The 17,488-nt window shown below is 38.4% G+C and overlaps 1 protein-coding gene and 1 pseudogene across 2 annotated transcripts in view; one reads left to right on the forward strand and one right to left on the reverse strand.

The window, feature by feature from the left end:
- Nucleotides 1–17,488, reverse strand: part of epha10 (EPH receptor A10) — a 228,162-nt gene that overhangs the window by 188,597 nt on the left and 22,077 nt on the right. The gene's annotated exons all lie outside the window — the stretch shown is intronic.
- Nucleotides 3,635–3,758, forward strand: LOC148371018 (U2 spliceosomal RNA; annotated as a pseudogene).

Consider the following 17,488-nt stretch of genomic DNA (forward strand, 5'->3'; position numbering starts at 1 on the left):
CCAACAATTTGGGTTGGAAAAAGAGCCCAGTAAAAAAGTGAAAAAAATAAACAGATCTATGCTAACACTTGTACATTTTCCAGCAAGAGAAAAAAAGGAGACAAAAATTTTTCTTTGACCTGAAATGCTTCATGCTAGCAGAAAATACAGCATGTTTCAAAAACAGAGATAAAATAAAAATAAACAATAATAGTGAGTCTCAAACTGATTAAATTATCGTGAAATTAGTTTTCCTGTTTTCTTAAACTGAACCCTTACATATTTGATTTATATGTTTTTTGTTTGTGACTTAAAATCAATATATAAAAGGATTAATTTGCTGCTATTTTGGGGCATCGTGTTGGTAATGAACTACGTTGACACAGAATAAGGAGCTTTAATTAGAAAAAAGTAAATCCTTGCTAGAACCTTGTTGGATCTGTGCCTTTGTTAGTCGTGATAATTCTTTATCCTCTGTTAAGAACTGGAAGTCAACGTACAGAAAATTCCCTACAAAAACCAAACATGATACTCAGTCAGCACTGAATACATATATAGTGGTAAAAACGTGATCAAGTGCTCAGACTTAAACAATATATCCCACGAGGACTACGGCGCGAGACTGCTCCGGAACCCTAGGGACCTTTCCGGCATACAGCGACTTCGACATCAGCTAAAAAGTTTCCAGGATTGTTTGTGTCAGCACTTTGCTATGCTGTTATCATTGCGCAAGGTGAGCTTCGCGTATGTGTTATTTGTCTTCCACCATGTATTCTCGGGGGAATTTTGCTGCAAATGAAACGTTAAACATTTTATTACGGCCGAACAAGGCTGTCTTGATAGTGGAAGGAATGCCCTGAAAAATTAGTTTGCAAAAATCTACAATTACATTTTTTTTTTAAACTTCTAGTAATACTGTTCTCCCTCCATCACGTTTAATTGGGTCCATAATCCGAAGCGATATGCAAAAATCCACTCAGTAATCCCCCTCCCCATTGCTTGCAACAATAGTCAAGGAGGGATAATGGATTGCCGCCACAAGGTTGCTGTTAATATAAAGCGGAAGAAAAGGGGACGAAAACTTGTCACAATTTGTGCTCTCTGGCCCTCGCTCTTAGCAATATATAATAGAGCGCAGACAGACCATTGCAGTACTTTTAAGGCAGGCCACAGTGGCACGCTTTGGTGGCCCAAACCCAAAAAAATGTGCTCTAAAACCCTTGCTTAATACAATAGTCGACTGGGATAATGGAGCCAGGCCAACACCGTGCACTTTATTTTAAGTGATCCAGAGCGGCACGGCTCCCAAAAAAGTGACTTCTAACAGTCCCTGGGAATTGGGGTAATGGATCGCAGATGGATGGGTGCATAACGGAAAAAAGAGCAGCTACACATGACGATAATGAGCTCTTTTGGTCCCAGCTCTCAGCAATAATCAACATGGATAATGCATCAAGGCTAAAAAAGTGCAGTTCATTGCGATATGTCAGCGTGTCCGCCACCAGGAATGTTACAGTGCCTTCACATTAATTAACTTCAACTGGTTATGTACTATTGATATCAGTGCCTGGAATCAATGACAAACAAAAAAATAATCTAGTACTAATGGCGGCATTGTTCAGTTCAATGGCACACTTCTTCACAAAGAACGACAAAAAAAGATGCCAAGGCCAACAATTGTGCACTTCGCGGGTCTCCTTCCACAGTAATATGCTATAAAGGATAATGGATTGTGGCTGCACGACTGTAATTCATTTTAGGCAGAAATAACGGCAAACACATAGCCAGCGGCCTGACAAAAGTACTTTAGGCTGGTACCTACTCGCAGCAATATGGGATTGGGAGTAATGGATCCCAGTTGTACAAGTGTAGTTTATTTTAGGCAGAAATGATGACAAAAAAAGTAACCAAAAGGCCTGAAAAAATCCCTTTTGCTGGTCTCCGCTTGCAGCAATACGAGATTTAGGATAATGAATCACGGTAACATGAGTGCAGTTCACTTTTCGGTGGACAGAATGGCAAGAAAGAGTCACCAGACCTGACAAATATGTGCTCTGCTGGTCACTTAGAGGGATATATGAATGGGGAATATTTTTCAACCCATGATGCAAGGAATGAAACATGTAGTGAGGGATGACATTAACGACACAATTAGTAACAACAAGGTTAAAACGTAGTAATAACACAGAACATATCCTGCTCAGAACATAATGAAACTTTCTTTTTTAGTTCAGAACTGACACATATTAGTAGTCCAGAAGTAGCTCCGAGCTTCACTAAGGTTGGTGAACGCTTTGAACCACAAAGAGGAAACCCCACATTCATCCGTGGACAAAATGGCAAAACAGAGTTCTCACTAACACAATAACGAGCACGCCAACAAAGGCAGACGGCTTTAATCCATCCCACTCAAAGGGGCTCATTTTTAGAATTCGCTTCGGTAATATTATATAGTTTCATTGGCGGGATTAGTGCCCGTTGGCTGTCCTCCCCATGACCCGCCAGCTACTTATCAGTCAGCCGGCACTGAAACGAACCGCCGAGCTAAGAAAGACCGAGACTTGGATGCGACCGCTTTAGTCAGGCTTGATAATGTCCAGGTATTATCCGGCCTCGGCATCACAAAAATAGAGAGCAGACATTTTGAAGCAAAAAAACGGAAAAGAACGTGATTTATACCAGCGCACTAACACTCGGCTTCATATTTTGACTGCAACGAGTTGGCTTTTTGGAGGGAGATCAATACCGCAAAGGTTACATTTAAATCGGAAAAATGAGAAGAGAACAGCGAATGCTATTAAAGCAAAAATAAATGCGGATTTAGCACTCTAAAGGGAAAAGAGTTTACAAGCTTGGCAATTTTGAATGATTAAAACAAACTGCCTGTGATATAAAAAGAGGATAATGGAAAAGCATAATGCTGCTTCCCCGTTTCGCTTTTACGGTCATTTCACGACAAATTCCTTTTCCAATGAAATGCATATTTTGTAAAGATTGAGCAACTTGCAGTGGTAGTAGGAGAGTAGCCGCACCCCATTTTTGGAAAGAAATCTCCATACTAAATGGTGCCAAGTTAGACCATATTTCAGCTAATAAATTATCCACTCATACAGTAAGTTTTTTGGGGGGTTAATTACATTTCCAAACCAATGTGTATTTTGTGATATTTGACTTTGGAGAGGGATGAGCGCCACCAGCCTGTAATTGCCCAAGACACACTACAGGAAATGGTGCCCCTACGACCCCAGTGGTTACAGGATCCAACCAACCGAATATTAGCTTTAAATATAAGGGTTAAAGGATCATAACCAGAAGCCACACCCCTTTTGGGAATCAAAATGCCATATTAAGTGGGGCCAAGCTTTAAAACTGCATGTAAGTAACTAAAATATTATTATGTCATTCTATTTCTTAAAAAAATGTGGCCATATATTCTGATATAACAGTTGGAGGACAGTAACCGCAAGCCACGCCCCTTCTTTGGACAAACATCTCCTTAGTAAGACCTAGCACCAAAACTCCCTCTCCTATTGTCCTCAAAACCTTTAGTTAGTGTTGTGGTATCACAATATGAACATACAGCAAGCTGAAATAATACTATAATCATATGTAAACACAATTGTATATATCATACTTATGTAGCCCATGAGATTTACTTAGTTCTGGCCTTTTGACTAAGATCATTGATTTTTGCAATCCGGAGATGGAATAAGAGCTTGCTCTGTCCACTCCACGCATTGGCCTGGTATTGCAGTACCTCCGGGAACGGTGCATTCGCAATGATCGCAGCAAGGCCTTAGGGCTAGGACCTTAGCTTGGCCTTTTGGCTGAGAGTAAGAGTCCCGGCTCCTAGGCTTTGTAGCGTATTATGAACTGACCGATAACGGATAATGGATAATGAATAAAGAAGATAGAACAATAACCCTTAAAAAATCCCCCCGCCCCCACTTATGTATACTTACATTTGTGTGATGTTTTTTATATGATGTGTTGTAAATTGACATTTCTGTCTTCTGCATTTTTCAATGACATTAAATGCACTAGATCACCTGATTGAATGAAAAAGTTCATTTAGAAGTTCCGGTCATTTTACAACACACCAAAAATGGACATCTGGTCACTAATTCAAAAAAAATACATTTGAAGTAATCAAAGTGCCTTTAGAATAATATTACAGTTTGTCTTAATGTCAAATTTTCCATATTCCAGATATCCGATAATGTTGGCAACTGTTAATAATGAAATGGAATGTTCATGGTTGCAATGGCCTTTATTTATGTTTTGTTAAAGGGACACTCTTTAATATTTTACCACTTGATGTCTCTGTATTGTGTCATACAACTGAAAACAAGTGCTAAAAAGCAAAAGGAAAAACACAAACAACGGAGACTCAAGGTGACAACAATGCACCATTTTGCTTATAAGATTTTGCCCATGCTTTTGAGAGCTTTGGGTATCCGTAGCAGCAAGATGGTGGAAAATTACACCAGCTCCCTCTAGATGAGGCTTATTTTATGTACAATAAATACACATTTCTCCACCTCTGAGTATTTAAATAAATGCACATTAATATGATAGTTCATGTATTTTTCAATATTGTTTTTTTAATGAATGAAGGGGGGTTTTTTAACACTAAAAGTCATTAATTATTACACACTGTCCCTTTAGGTGTGCGCAGGAGATGTTTGATTAGAAATGCAAAGTGTAGTGAAGAAAAACAAAACCTAAGCATGTGCCGTTTTGTAGTTGTTTGAAGGCAGACTAAATAAAATCATCATAATCATCAAAACTACATTTAGAAAATTTCAGTCAAATTTAATATCCGCAGTCGAAACTCCCCTCCACCGGGGGTCACCCACGTGTTCCCAGGAACCATTTGATGGCAAACTGAATCACATAATCATAATCATCTAAAATAAATTTAAAAAAAATCACAGTCAAATATAATATCAGCAGTCGAACCGCCGCTCCACCGGGGGTCACCCACGTGTTCCCAGGATCCATTTCAAAAACATGCACACAAGATGAATAATCGAGACATTTTCAGCGAGATACTGTTGATGCCCGAGGACACTAATTATTCACTTGGCCCCTAAATATTGAAGACAAATCAGCCTTGAGCCTCGGCCGGATTTACCGTCTTTTCCCGATGACGGACAAAGGCGGAGCGGCAAATAAAGCAATACTGTACCGCGGCGAGAACCGATAAAAAGGATAAATGGACGGGAAGTAGGGGGGTATGAAGTGTCACATAAAAACACAAACAGGCACATAAAAAGATAAACGCTGCGTATAAACGGACACTGGCACGAACCAAAGCAAATACATTGGGGGCTTGAGCGGCGCTATCTGCTCAGATAAGTAGCGACGGGAAAAGCCGTTTTGTCACCGACTATCGTGTTAACTTCCAAACGGGCCTTGGCCCTTAAAAGAGTCCTTAAATTTTCAACTCTGGAAAATTGACGTACAGTAAAAGGAGTTGGGCATGCAATTAACTAGGTGATGAATGGCTGCGTCCACCGTAAGCCTCTTTATCTGGATAACGGAAACGGACGGCGTCGCGCGGCGCGAGACGTAATGCGCCGCGTGAGAACAATGCACAATTCTGAGCCTGGCGTGTGCTCCACAATTAGGTTTGAAAACCCGTCGTGAGGAAAATTAGCAGTTGGGGTCAAGTAACTTACAATGGAGACCACTCTGAAGAAAAAGAAAAATAAATTATATCTATCTAGCTGTATGTATATATATATATATATATATATATATATATATATATATATATATATATATATATATATATATATATATATATATATATATATATATATATATATATATATATATGTGTGTGTAGAGAGAGAGAAAGACAGAGAGAGAGAGCGAGACGGAGAAAGACAGAAACAGAGAGGAGAGGGAAAAAGGGAGAGGAAAGAGAGGAAGGGAGGGATAGAAAAGAGAAATAGAGCAGGGTATAGAGATAGAGGGATAGTGAGATAGAGGCAAGCACAGAAAAAGAGAGCAAGAAAGAGAAATATTGAAAGAGACAAACATACACAGTTAGAGAGAGATCTTTTTAGCTATCCAAGAGAGAGGGATATAGACGGACAGAAAAAGAGGGAGAAAGGACAGAGAGGACTTGAAAGAGAGACTGATAGAGGAAGAGGGGGATAGTCAGCAATAAAGATGAAGGGAAATAAAGAAAAAAGAGATAGAGATGGAAAAGTAAGAGATATACAGTGCATCCGGAAAGTATTCACATATCTTATGTAAATGTGATTTCTTAGTTTTCTATTTTTAATCAATTCCAAAAAAGTAAAAACAAAAAAAAAAACTTTTTCAAATTGTCATAATGGAGTATTTTGTGTAGAATTTTGAGATAAGAGATTAAATTAATACAATTTGGAATGAGGCTGTAACATAACAAAATGTGGAAAAAGTGAAGCGCTGTGAAAACTTTCCGGATGCACTGTAGGTCTATAGAAAGAGTGAGAGAAGGGGCGAAGAAAGAGACAGAAGCAGAAAGAGGGCACAGAAGTAGAGATAGAGCTAAGGATAGGGAGAGAGACTGAGATAGAAATGGGTGGAGGTAAAGAAAGCGAGAGAGGGATTAAGAGAGAGAGAGGGGAAGAGAAAGAAGAGGAAAGAGATGGATGTTGAGAAGGAGAGATCGTGACAGAGAGAAAGAGATGGAAAGAGAGAGATGGACAGAATAGGGGAAGATAGTGCCTTGCTGTTATAACTGTGTGATTACTGTGTTAAATTCCTCACTTTCTTGTACTTTGCTGCCTCAGTGAAACAAATCAAACATATTTTGAGATCCATTGTCCCCAATCACATATTGCTGCGAGCAGGGGCAGGCAGAACACATTTGTATTCATCATGGAAGCTCTTTTATTCCGTTATGCCCACCAAAAACGAATTGCACTCGTGCATCCACATTCCATGATCCCTGATCACATATTGCTGAGAGCGAATTGAATATCATCTAATGAAAATAATAATTGCTTTGGTATTTTGATTGAAATATGCTGGAGTACATATTGCAATGAAGTCAAAGTTGAAATCACGGTCACCGAGCTCAGCGAGGCCGCTCGAAATAGTCTTGCGTAATAATGTTCGTTACTCAGTGGCAAAAAAAAAAAATCTTACATTTCCGAGACGGGATGTCAGAACACGGACTACTGTGTTGAGGGGTATGGAGTACATACAAAGTGTATTCATAATTAAATAGAGAGCGGGTTCGTGTGGCGTACACGATAAGAGGCTGTGCTTCTGTGCAAGGTAAAATGAATAATTACAGGGATATTATTAACCAGAAAATGAACATTTAAGTGGGTAAGATGTTCATTTTCAATAAAAAAAAAATGTTTTGACCTTCTAGAAGAGACTCTTGGGGTACTCAACTTGGGCTTAACTAGTACACACAGGCAAATTTATAGTAGGGCCGAAACTAACGATTATTTTAATAATAATCGTAGTGAGGCCAGGGAGTTGACAGTAGCGCAGATCTGGATAAGTACAGTCAGTTAAGGCTTCAACAGTTGTGTTTTTTTTCCTTCTAAAAAAGATAATGATGTCCCATTGCCATTGTCTCCTCAGAAAGAGATAGCATTTTGTGCAGGTCACAGGAACAGGATCACAATGGTGACCAAAATCGTGTGATCACGTCAACAGAAACAATGGGCCCTGAAAAGATCTTACAAATTCCATGCATTGTCCATGCATAAGTTTAGTGTTCTTGCAAACATATCTTTTTTTGCAAGCAAATTGCCAGTGTGTTCATGAACAACATTGTTTAGTTGTTTAGTTAATGGAGATATCAAAAATAAATAAATAAATAAAATAAAAATAAAATACCAAAGTGAAAGTTCTGCTTGTAGTCCATCCTTTCACGAAAAGCTGTTTTTCTCAGAAGTTTTCTTGGGACCAAGTATTTTTGAGAAAACTGTTGTTTACTAAACAATGGTAAAAGCTAAATAATTGCTAATTCAGTTATACATTCAGATCTTTTTGCTTTGATGCACCTGTAACACATGAAAATATTACAAATAGCTCGCTACTGGTGCAAAAAAAAAACACCGTCTGGAGTCTGAACAGTCAGAATCAAATTCCTCCCTGAATGCATCATTTGGAAAGAGTCCAAATTCCATGCAAGCAGGGCAGCCTCACTCCTCAACCTTTACGAGGAACTGTTAAATAATACAACTCTGGTTGCGCCAGCACTTCCCCCCGATGCAGTCGATTTTCAGTCCGACCTACCGGGCGGGCGGCGAACTGCATTATTTAATTCGGCTCTCATTCGTTCGGGGCCGCTATCTTGACAAGAGCCTACTGAGGCCCAAAGACAACACAGTCATCATCTTCTGTTATCGTCCACAGTGTTGTTACAATGTCTTATCCTAACTTGTCCAGTTTTCTGTACCTTAAATTGGAAAAAGAAAAAAAAACTTCTTCCAAAATCACCTTCAAACATCCCCCTTGCGCCAGATCAATTTTGTTCCCATGTTTATTCACTACCAGATAAGTGATTGAGGAGTGCCCGAAGCTCTGCAGAGGGCAAACACAAAGTGTCTTGGAGTTCAGACACTAAAGAATTTAGCTGACGTGGATTTGGGGTTAAGTCTTTCGAGCCAAAAGGTTCGGTCGGAATGAATATTCTGCATTCTAGCTTGATTATTTTTCTGTGTTGTTTTGATATTTGTGTAACTAAAAAAGGTTGGGTCAAAGGTAACTCAAGTAGGTCAAAATTGGGTAACATTTTGGTTTATTATTCGGGTTATTTGATTTAAAAACAATAACCAAGGTTTGTGCGTTCTTAAAAAAAAAGTGTTATTTCTTTAACCCTGAAAAAAGGTGTCAAAATGTATTCATTATTGTGCTCAATTTATGTTTATTTGTGTACCTTTACTTTGAAAAAAAAACCTTGGTCCAAATTAGACACATTGTGTGTAATTAAATAAATAGCAATAAACATGTTTTGTTAGTGGGATAGTGGGATAGTGTGATAGTGGGATTGTGGACGCGTTCTTAAGGATGGGCTGGGCACCCGTATGATGCGGCAGGGGTAAACCAGTGAAAGCTGTCAGGCCCTGCTGATGAACAAAAGAGTGTGTTGTGTCACCCTGACCCGAGTGACATGGCAGCTTTCTGGTGTCCCATTTCATCTGGAGGGACGAAAGCATGAGCATTAGGTACCGGGATGCCTAACTTGTTTGGGTGTTTAGGCAATTGGGTTGGCCATGATCCAAAAATTCTTGTGTGTATTTTTTGCTATTTTTTTTTCTTCCTTTTATTTTCTTTGTTCTTGTATGTGTTTGTCTTGCTGTAGGTCACCCCTCTTGAGGGATATGACCAAGGTAGATAGATAGATAGAAACATGTTTTGTAAGAGGGTGGCACAGTGGCTGAGCGGTAAGCGTGCCAGCGGCACAGTTCTGAGGTCATCGGCCTTCCAGTGCAGTTTGCATGTTCTCCCCATGCGTGCGTTTCCTCCGGGCACTCCGTTTTCGCCCACATTTCAAAGACATGGATTTTAGGTTAATTGGCCAGTCCAAATTTTCTGTCTCTGTGTGCCCTTCGCCTGAAGATAGCTGGGATGGGCTACAGCACCCCCGCGACCCTTGTGCAGATAATAGATGGATGGATGTTTTGTATGTTTTCTTTTGTTTTGTTTGTTGTTTCACAAAAAATAACATAAAAGAGACACACAAAGCTTGAACTGCCCAAAAGTTGTATTAGTTAAAATGTATTCATTCATAAATGTTTTCGTTTGTGTACCTTTTCTCACGATAAAATGTGTCAAATATAACCAAGCAAGACTGGGTCGATAATTTTTCAACAAAGTCTTTGTTATCATTAAAGTAAGTAATTAAAAAATAATAACATTTGTTTGGTTGATCATTTAAAAGAAATTTTCCCCCCAATTTTTTTTTTTTTTAAATAAATAAATAAATAAATAAAAGGTTAGCGTTTGGGAAAAAAACAAAAAAGACAAAAAGGAGTTAAATGGTATTAATTAATGTAATCAACTTGTTTGTGTGTGCCTTTGCCCCCAAAAAATGTCAAATACCGTAAATTCCGGACTATAAGCTGCTACTTTTCCCCCAAATTTTCAACCCTGCGGCAAATTCAGAGATGCAGGCGTTTTAAGTAATTTTTTTAACGGCCGCCAGCGGCGCTCGAGTATGTAAGGTAAGATTTAGAGCGGTGGAATATATGCCCCGAGGAAGATCAAAACTTCTGAGCGTAAGCATACCCTCATCGTGCAAATTGCACAAACTAAGGCTCATGACGCAGCTTTCAGGTCAAAAGCAAACGGGCATATTGCTGGGGTGTATTGAAGTAAGGGAGTGTGGGACGACGTCATCACGATAAGGTTCCTTTCTGACATAGAGAAAGACAACTTAGACGTCATTAACAAGGAGGAAAAAGCGGCTGGTCTGCCGTGATTCCAACGAATAAGGCATCTATTCCCTTAACAGATTAATATACAGGTATGCAAGCGTGTTGTCAGTAGCGTGAGGCTACCTCCCAAAGGCACGGTTTAGGATGAAAGTTATATTATTATTATTAAAGCTTTGAAAACTCTCTCGATGTACCGTATTTCTTTGTAAATATGTGTATTATGTATTTGCAACTGTATGTTTTTGTATTGTATTTTTTTGTATTTATTTGAGACACTTATTCTTCACGAGCAAATTAAAAAAGAGGGGCAGAGCAAACGCAGGCTGATGGGAAAGTGGGGACCGGTAAAGGTGAGTTTTTGTGGACACGGCGGACAATAATGGATATATATTTTTCCCACCCTTACCTTTGGAAATATACACTTTTTTTCCTTGGATTACTATCAACGGGCACCCAAAATCTGCAGGTCTGCAACCAATTTTAATTCCCTATATCATTTTACGTTCATTTTGGCGGCTGTGATCTTTGGACTGTGTGCTTCAATGAAGGACATTTAGTTTCAATCGCGGGACTTGAAGTTTGGCTTGGATTAATTTCGTGGTTTTTTTATGTGGGTGCGTGCGGCTTATAACCAGGTGCGGCTTGTGTATGGACAAAATTGGTTTACCCCCTAAAATGTGATGGGTGCGGCTTATAATCAGGTGCGCTCTATAGTCCGGAATTTACGGTATAACTCATCATGGGTCGATAATTGGTCAACAGAGTTTGGTTTATCAATTAAATAAGTAATTGAAAAAATACTAATAACCAAATTGGGTCAAACATAACTTCAACTGTTCTTTTAGTTGTTCGATGGGTAATTTATCACAAAAGCCAAGATCCCCACCACCCTACTAAGGATATTTGGCACAAAAAATGGGTGGATAGATGAACCAAGATGTGTGTTATGTTTTGTTTTGTTTAATTCGTCAAATGAGTCGAATAAGGCCCAATGCGACGTTTTGGGTTATTTTTGATCATTTTCAAAAGTCGGGTCAAGATGCATTCATGTATTACATTTTTGTCTGTGTACATTTCCTTAAAATATTGGGTCAAAGATTACCCGGAATAGGTAGAGAATTGGCCAAAAGATTTTTGCGGTTATGTCTGAATCCTTCTTGAATAATCTAAAAATAAAAAGATAGAAAATAAAATGAAAAAGAAACGGATTGTTATGTTTTTATTTTGCTTGGTCCAAAACATGTTGGGTGTTGGTTGGGTTAGGTTATTAAGCTTTACCCTTCATTCACAAATAATATATATATATATATATATATATATATATATATATATATATATATATATATATATATATATACTGGTATATATATATATATATATATATATATATATATATATAAATATATATATATATATATATATATATATATATATATATATATATATATATATATATATACTGGTATGTATATATATATATATATATATATATATATATATATATATATATATATATATATATATATATATATATATATATATATATAATGGTATATATAAATATATATACAGTATATATATATATGTGTGTGTGTGTGTGTGTGTGTGTGTGTGTGTGTGTGTGTGTGTGTGTGTGTGTGTGTGTGTGTGTGTGTGTGTGTGTGTGTGTGTGTGTGTGTGTGTGTGTGTGTGTGTGTGTGTGTGTGTGAATATAAACAATCACAGAACTACAGGATGTGAATTGTTTTCTTTTTGGTTTTGAAAACATGTCAAAGAGGACCCAAAGCAAATGTTTGTGTTAGCTCTTTCGGTGCCTTTAACCCAAATGTTAGGAGAAAATGGGAAAGCACACAGGAAAACATTTTTAACTCCTAAAAACAATATACAAAAAAGTAACCCGATTTATGTATTTTTGATTGAGCCGATAAATTGCATTCAATTATAATTTCTACATTTTTTTCCCTACCAAATAAAATACATTTTGTATGCTTAAAACATGTTTGTTTTGGTATTTTTGGGTGACTGCTTTATTTTTTGTGTGTGGGGTTTCTTTTTGCAAATGAGTCCAGAAAGAGTGGTTAAATTGACAAAGTGATGCATTTCATGAGGAATTGTTTAACCAAAGTATTTTTAGAATGAACAAAAGCGAATTATCTTCAGCCTCAGAGGAGCTGCTCAACTCCTCCAACCCAAGCATTAACAATAATGATGCAACCTTTCCCTGGGGGAGAAACAAATGTGGATTTAATATTTGCATGCATGCATCATTACTCGCTTTTCATTACTTGCTCCTTCCTGGCCCGTAATGTATAATACTTTTGGCTATCAATGGGCAGACTGCTGGGCCGCAGTCCACCCGCTAACAGTCCCCATAACTTCCATATTATAATAACAATATCATATTTTGTCAAAATGAAAGTCAAAGAAGGTTAATACATAGCATTTGCCATCTGGTGAGCGTGTCAAAAAGAGTGGATTATTGCACATTTAAAAATTAGGATGGACTTCGTTTTAAGGGCTAAGCTTATATTCGATGAGCTTTGCGCGCGTTATGTTTATGGACACACAGGGTGTACACAAAGTACACTAAATCCTTTAATAGCATCTAAATGTAATGCTCTCCCTTAGGGAAAGTCTACATTTAAGTTTTTAGAAGTTGCGCTGATCTCAAGAGAAAATAAACAAATACAGTCTGTAAAGACGCAAAGGAATTTTGAGTTATGTTTTTTTAAAATGTGATGTATTTCTGTCTTGACATTAAGTGGCAAAATGGCTGACCCTTGAGACGGATAAAACCGCCTCATCAATCCATATACAACATCAACTGTGTATTAAATAGAAGGGAAAAACGTGAGGTGCTGGATGAGAATTACCGATACTAGATATTGATATTGTGTTGTTAAGCCAACTTATTTCAATCAGGAAACTTTTAAATTAAAAAAAGAAATTCGATTTTGTTTCATGTGATTTCAAGGAAACCTCTCATCACATTAGCTGCACCGCTTATCCTCAGCAGGGTCGCGGGGGTGCTGGAGCCCATCCCAGCAATCATCGGACAGTGGGCAGGGGACACCCTGAACTGGTTGCCAGTCAATCGCAGGGCACACAGGGACAGACAACTTGCTCGCTCATTCACACCTAGGGACAATTTGGACCGGCCAAATCACCTGAAATGCATGTCTTTGGAATGTGGGAGGAAACCAGAGTGCCCGGAGGAAACCTACGCAAGCACGGGGAGAACATACAAACTCCGCACAGTAAGTCCGGTAGCTGGATTTGAACCCACACAGGAGGTTCCCAAGACCTTAGAACTGTGCCGCACACGCGCTAACCACTGCGCCGCCGTGCTGCCCTGATTTCAAGGAAACGTATTGCAGAAAAGAGAGATTTATAAATAGAGATAGGTAGATAGGCAAGATGAATTTAAAAAAACGTAAAAAAAAATGTTTTTGTTTAGCAAATACAAGTAATAATGCTCTAAATCAGGATTGCACATACTAGCCACAAAGGAGCCAATGATTAATCAAAAAAAAAGAGAGAATAGAAAGTTAGAGAAATAGATCATGATAGTAAAAGAAAGAGAAAAGAAAAGAAAGATAAAGAGAGGAAGAGAGGAAAAAGAAGAGAGGGACAATGATAAATGGAGAGCGGGAGGGAGAGCAAGAGAGTGAAAGAGCAAGAGAGAGAGAGAGAGAGACAGACAGAGAGAAAGAGGGAGAAAGTAAATTAAAAAAAGAATGAGATCACAAAAAGAGAAAGAAGAAGATAGATAACAAAATAGAGAAAGAGAAATAAGAGATAAAAAGAGCAAGAGAGAAAAGGAGAGAACGAGAGAGATGTAAATAGAGAACGAGAGAGAAGGAGTTAATGAGAAATAGGTGGATAGGTAGGATAGACAAACAAAATTAAAAACTGTGGGGATATTTTTAGCGCCGCAAGTACCCATAGTAATACTCCCAATCAGCATTTCACACAATAGCCACACTCAGGAGCCATCGGTTAATCACGACAAGCCAAATACATAATGTACCATTAAAGCAGCGGTAACTGACACAAAAGCAGGTGACTCACACAAATCTTGAGCGACCAGACTGTTATGTGCTAACACAGGATAATGCAAATGTGCCTCGGTAAACGACTAACGACGCAAATAAAAAGAGACAAACACACTTTAGTCAAAACACACACAACTTAACAAAGTCCCCTCGGCCCCTTGGAGGCCCCCAATCCTGACTCCTCCCTCTCTCCTCGCACCAGCCATTATTCCGCGTCGTTTTCTCCGCAGCCGTCTGCTAATTTGCTTATCGGCTGGCGGATAATAGAACAGAATTAATCTGCTAATACCGCACTTTTCCTTTTTTTTCTTTTTTTGGACTGTTTATGTAAATGGAGCAAAAGAAACAGCGAGAGCGGCTTCCACGGTGCACGGTTTGCTTACTGGAGGATTTAATTATGGCGACTAATTACTTGTTGTGGTCTAACTGTTAACCACAGGTCTGAAACCGCTTTCCAAGGTTCTGATTTCCCAGGCACGGTGACAAGGCGGCGAGAATAAATGCTCCACAATGGATGCTCGCTTGTCAATCATTTGGATTGGCAGGCGCCGTTTGGCAAAAGCCACTGTTCAATGTTCCAAATTTGTCCTGAGAACTGGACAATGTTATGTGCAATCTAGGCATAAGTGAACGCTAATACCAGTGGTGATACTGGCCGATTTTGAGTTATCAGTGCTCGTGACTCCTTATAAACATGTACGGACACTCCCCTACTTATGACCATTCGACTGACGATAAACGGTAGATACGAACATTTTTTTGGGGATGTCGAAAAATACCCGGACATTGCTGTAAGTTAGATTTTGTATTGTGTGCACCTTTTTCCGAGTACAGGACATTACTGTAGTGCCTCTTTCTGCCGCTACCGGCGTGGTGGCGCTGTGAGAGGTCAACCAGCATAACCGGAAGAAAAATTAACTTCCTCTCCCTAGTTTGTGTGTAAATATTCTATACTGTATCTCCAGCGCGCTAAGAATTCTGACATTTTTATTGTTTAATATCTCGTGCATTCATTCAATATGGTTCGTGTAAAGTGGAAAGAAGAGGCGAGACATTTCTATTGAAAAAGGTGGAATAAAAAGCTTGATGTGGTTGAGAAAATGGTTCGCTTTATTTCGTCCACTCTCTACCCCGGAGGAGAACCTCTTGAAGCACATCTTCCAAAAGTAAGTTAAACCTCACTTTATTTATCTTTATAGAGCATATTATTTTATGAAATGTTTATTTTTAGTAAAAAAACAATACAGGATACTTATATAAACCTTAGACATACCCTCCATACAAAATATAGCACTGAAACAACTTACGAACAAATTCAACTTATGAACGATCGTCTGGAACCCATCTCGGTCGAAAATAGGGCAGCGTCTGTATGGACTGGTATATATAGATTTTCAGAGAGTAGGTTGGTCCTTTTGGGTACTATAGTAATGGTATCGGTATTGGTATAAGTCTGAAACAAATCTGTTATCAAGCATTCTTAATAAAAAAAAAAGTATTCCAAGATTGTTTTCATTCCATTCCAAGGTATCGCCTTGGCAGGAAAGGGATAGGAAATGAAAAGAAAAAGTCAACAAAAATAGAAGGTTAACGTCAAAAAGTAATAAAATTGCAGAGCGGCGGTAGAAAACAAAGAAGGTGGAAAAACAGAGCGTGAGAAACGTTCTCATCTCAAGTTCTGAATTGTCCGGTCCCTCGCCGACGGGACAGAACGAGGAGGCAAACAGGGACCCTGATTGAGGACGAATTAAAATGCAAATGCAATGCTTCCATTTTTTGCAGATTGCGCCTGCCAGATAAGCAAAAGGACCTCTGTCGCCTTCATAAAGTGTGTGCGCCGCATTAATGTGTAGATTTGTTTGTTTGTCTGCTTTAGAATTAGAGGGGGGGCGGGCGGTGGGCTGGCGGTAGGTGAGCTAGTATAAACAGATTAGATGCAGTACTGTCCTCCCCAAACTGCATTCCTATCAGCGTCCTTTTGCCCTTTTTACTCTGCAATGCCAGATTTATTTCAGAAATAACCTTAAATACATCAGAGATTACAACATTCCAATTCAAAATTTGGGGTTCATACACCTTTTATGGCCAAATTTAACAACTTTCTAAGGATTTCCAAAGCCAATTTTTTTCCGATTTCCCCAGTACCACTAGAAAAAAGAATCTCGTGTAAATCATGTATTCAGCAGAGCCACAAATGCAGTATATCTCTGATTTACATATGTGATATTTTATCTTGCATGTGCATTTATAAAGAAATATGATTTGGGGATATTGAGTAAATTGCGGATATATTTGTGGACAGGGTTGGGTAGGGTTACTTTAACTTGATTACTTTCAATTACTTTTGGATTACTCCAATACAAAATATGCTAATAAAAGACAATGAAAACTAAATATGAATACAATTATGACTCACAACACGTGGTAAGCTTTCTCTCCTGGCTTTGATCTCTTTGACCTCCGGAAAAACTAACAAAAAAACGCGACAGAAACAAAATGAAAATAAATCCAAACAGCTTGCCAACATCATTTTTGCCGTTCCATGTGTTCCGTTACTCCTGAAGCCTGCACAAAATGTAGTCATTTTATTTATATTTAGTTTATTTTGTCTTTTATTAGCATATTTGGCATTGGAGTAATCCAAAAGTAATTGAAAGTAATCAAGTTAAAGTAACCCCACCCAACCCTGTTTGTGGATCTGAACAATACCTGATAATAAAATGTAGCTTACATTTTCAGTTTCACAATTTGTTGCATGGCCATCCGTAATCCTAATATACATTTCATAGTGCCCTATTTAGGTGTAGCATGCAGCGGTCATATTGGGTGCTTATAGGACAACCAAATCACTTTATAGGACAACACCGTACAAAATAAGACCAGTTGCCGTTAACCAGGAGGGAAATAGCTATGGAATGGCAAAGCCAAGCCACCAAAGAGCAGTGTCAGTGTCATTTTTGAGCAGATTTGTTGAGAAACATGGCTACAATTTAAAATATTTCCAAGCACTTCACCCAAATTCAAGCACTTTTAAATCATGAAAAGAAAACA

Source organism: Urocampus carinirostris, chromosome 2, assembly GCF_059441175.1.
Source record: "Urocampus carinirostris isolate Australia breed hairy pipefish chromosome 2, RoL_Ucar_1.0, whole genome shotgun sequence".
Classification (NCBI taxonomy): Eukaryota; Metazoa; Chordata; class Actinopteri; order Syngnathiformes; family Syngnathidae; genus Urocampus; species Urocampus carinirostris.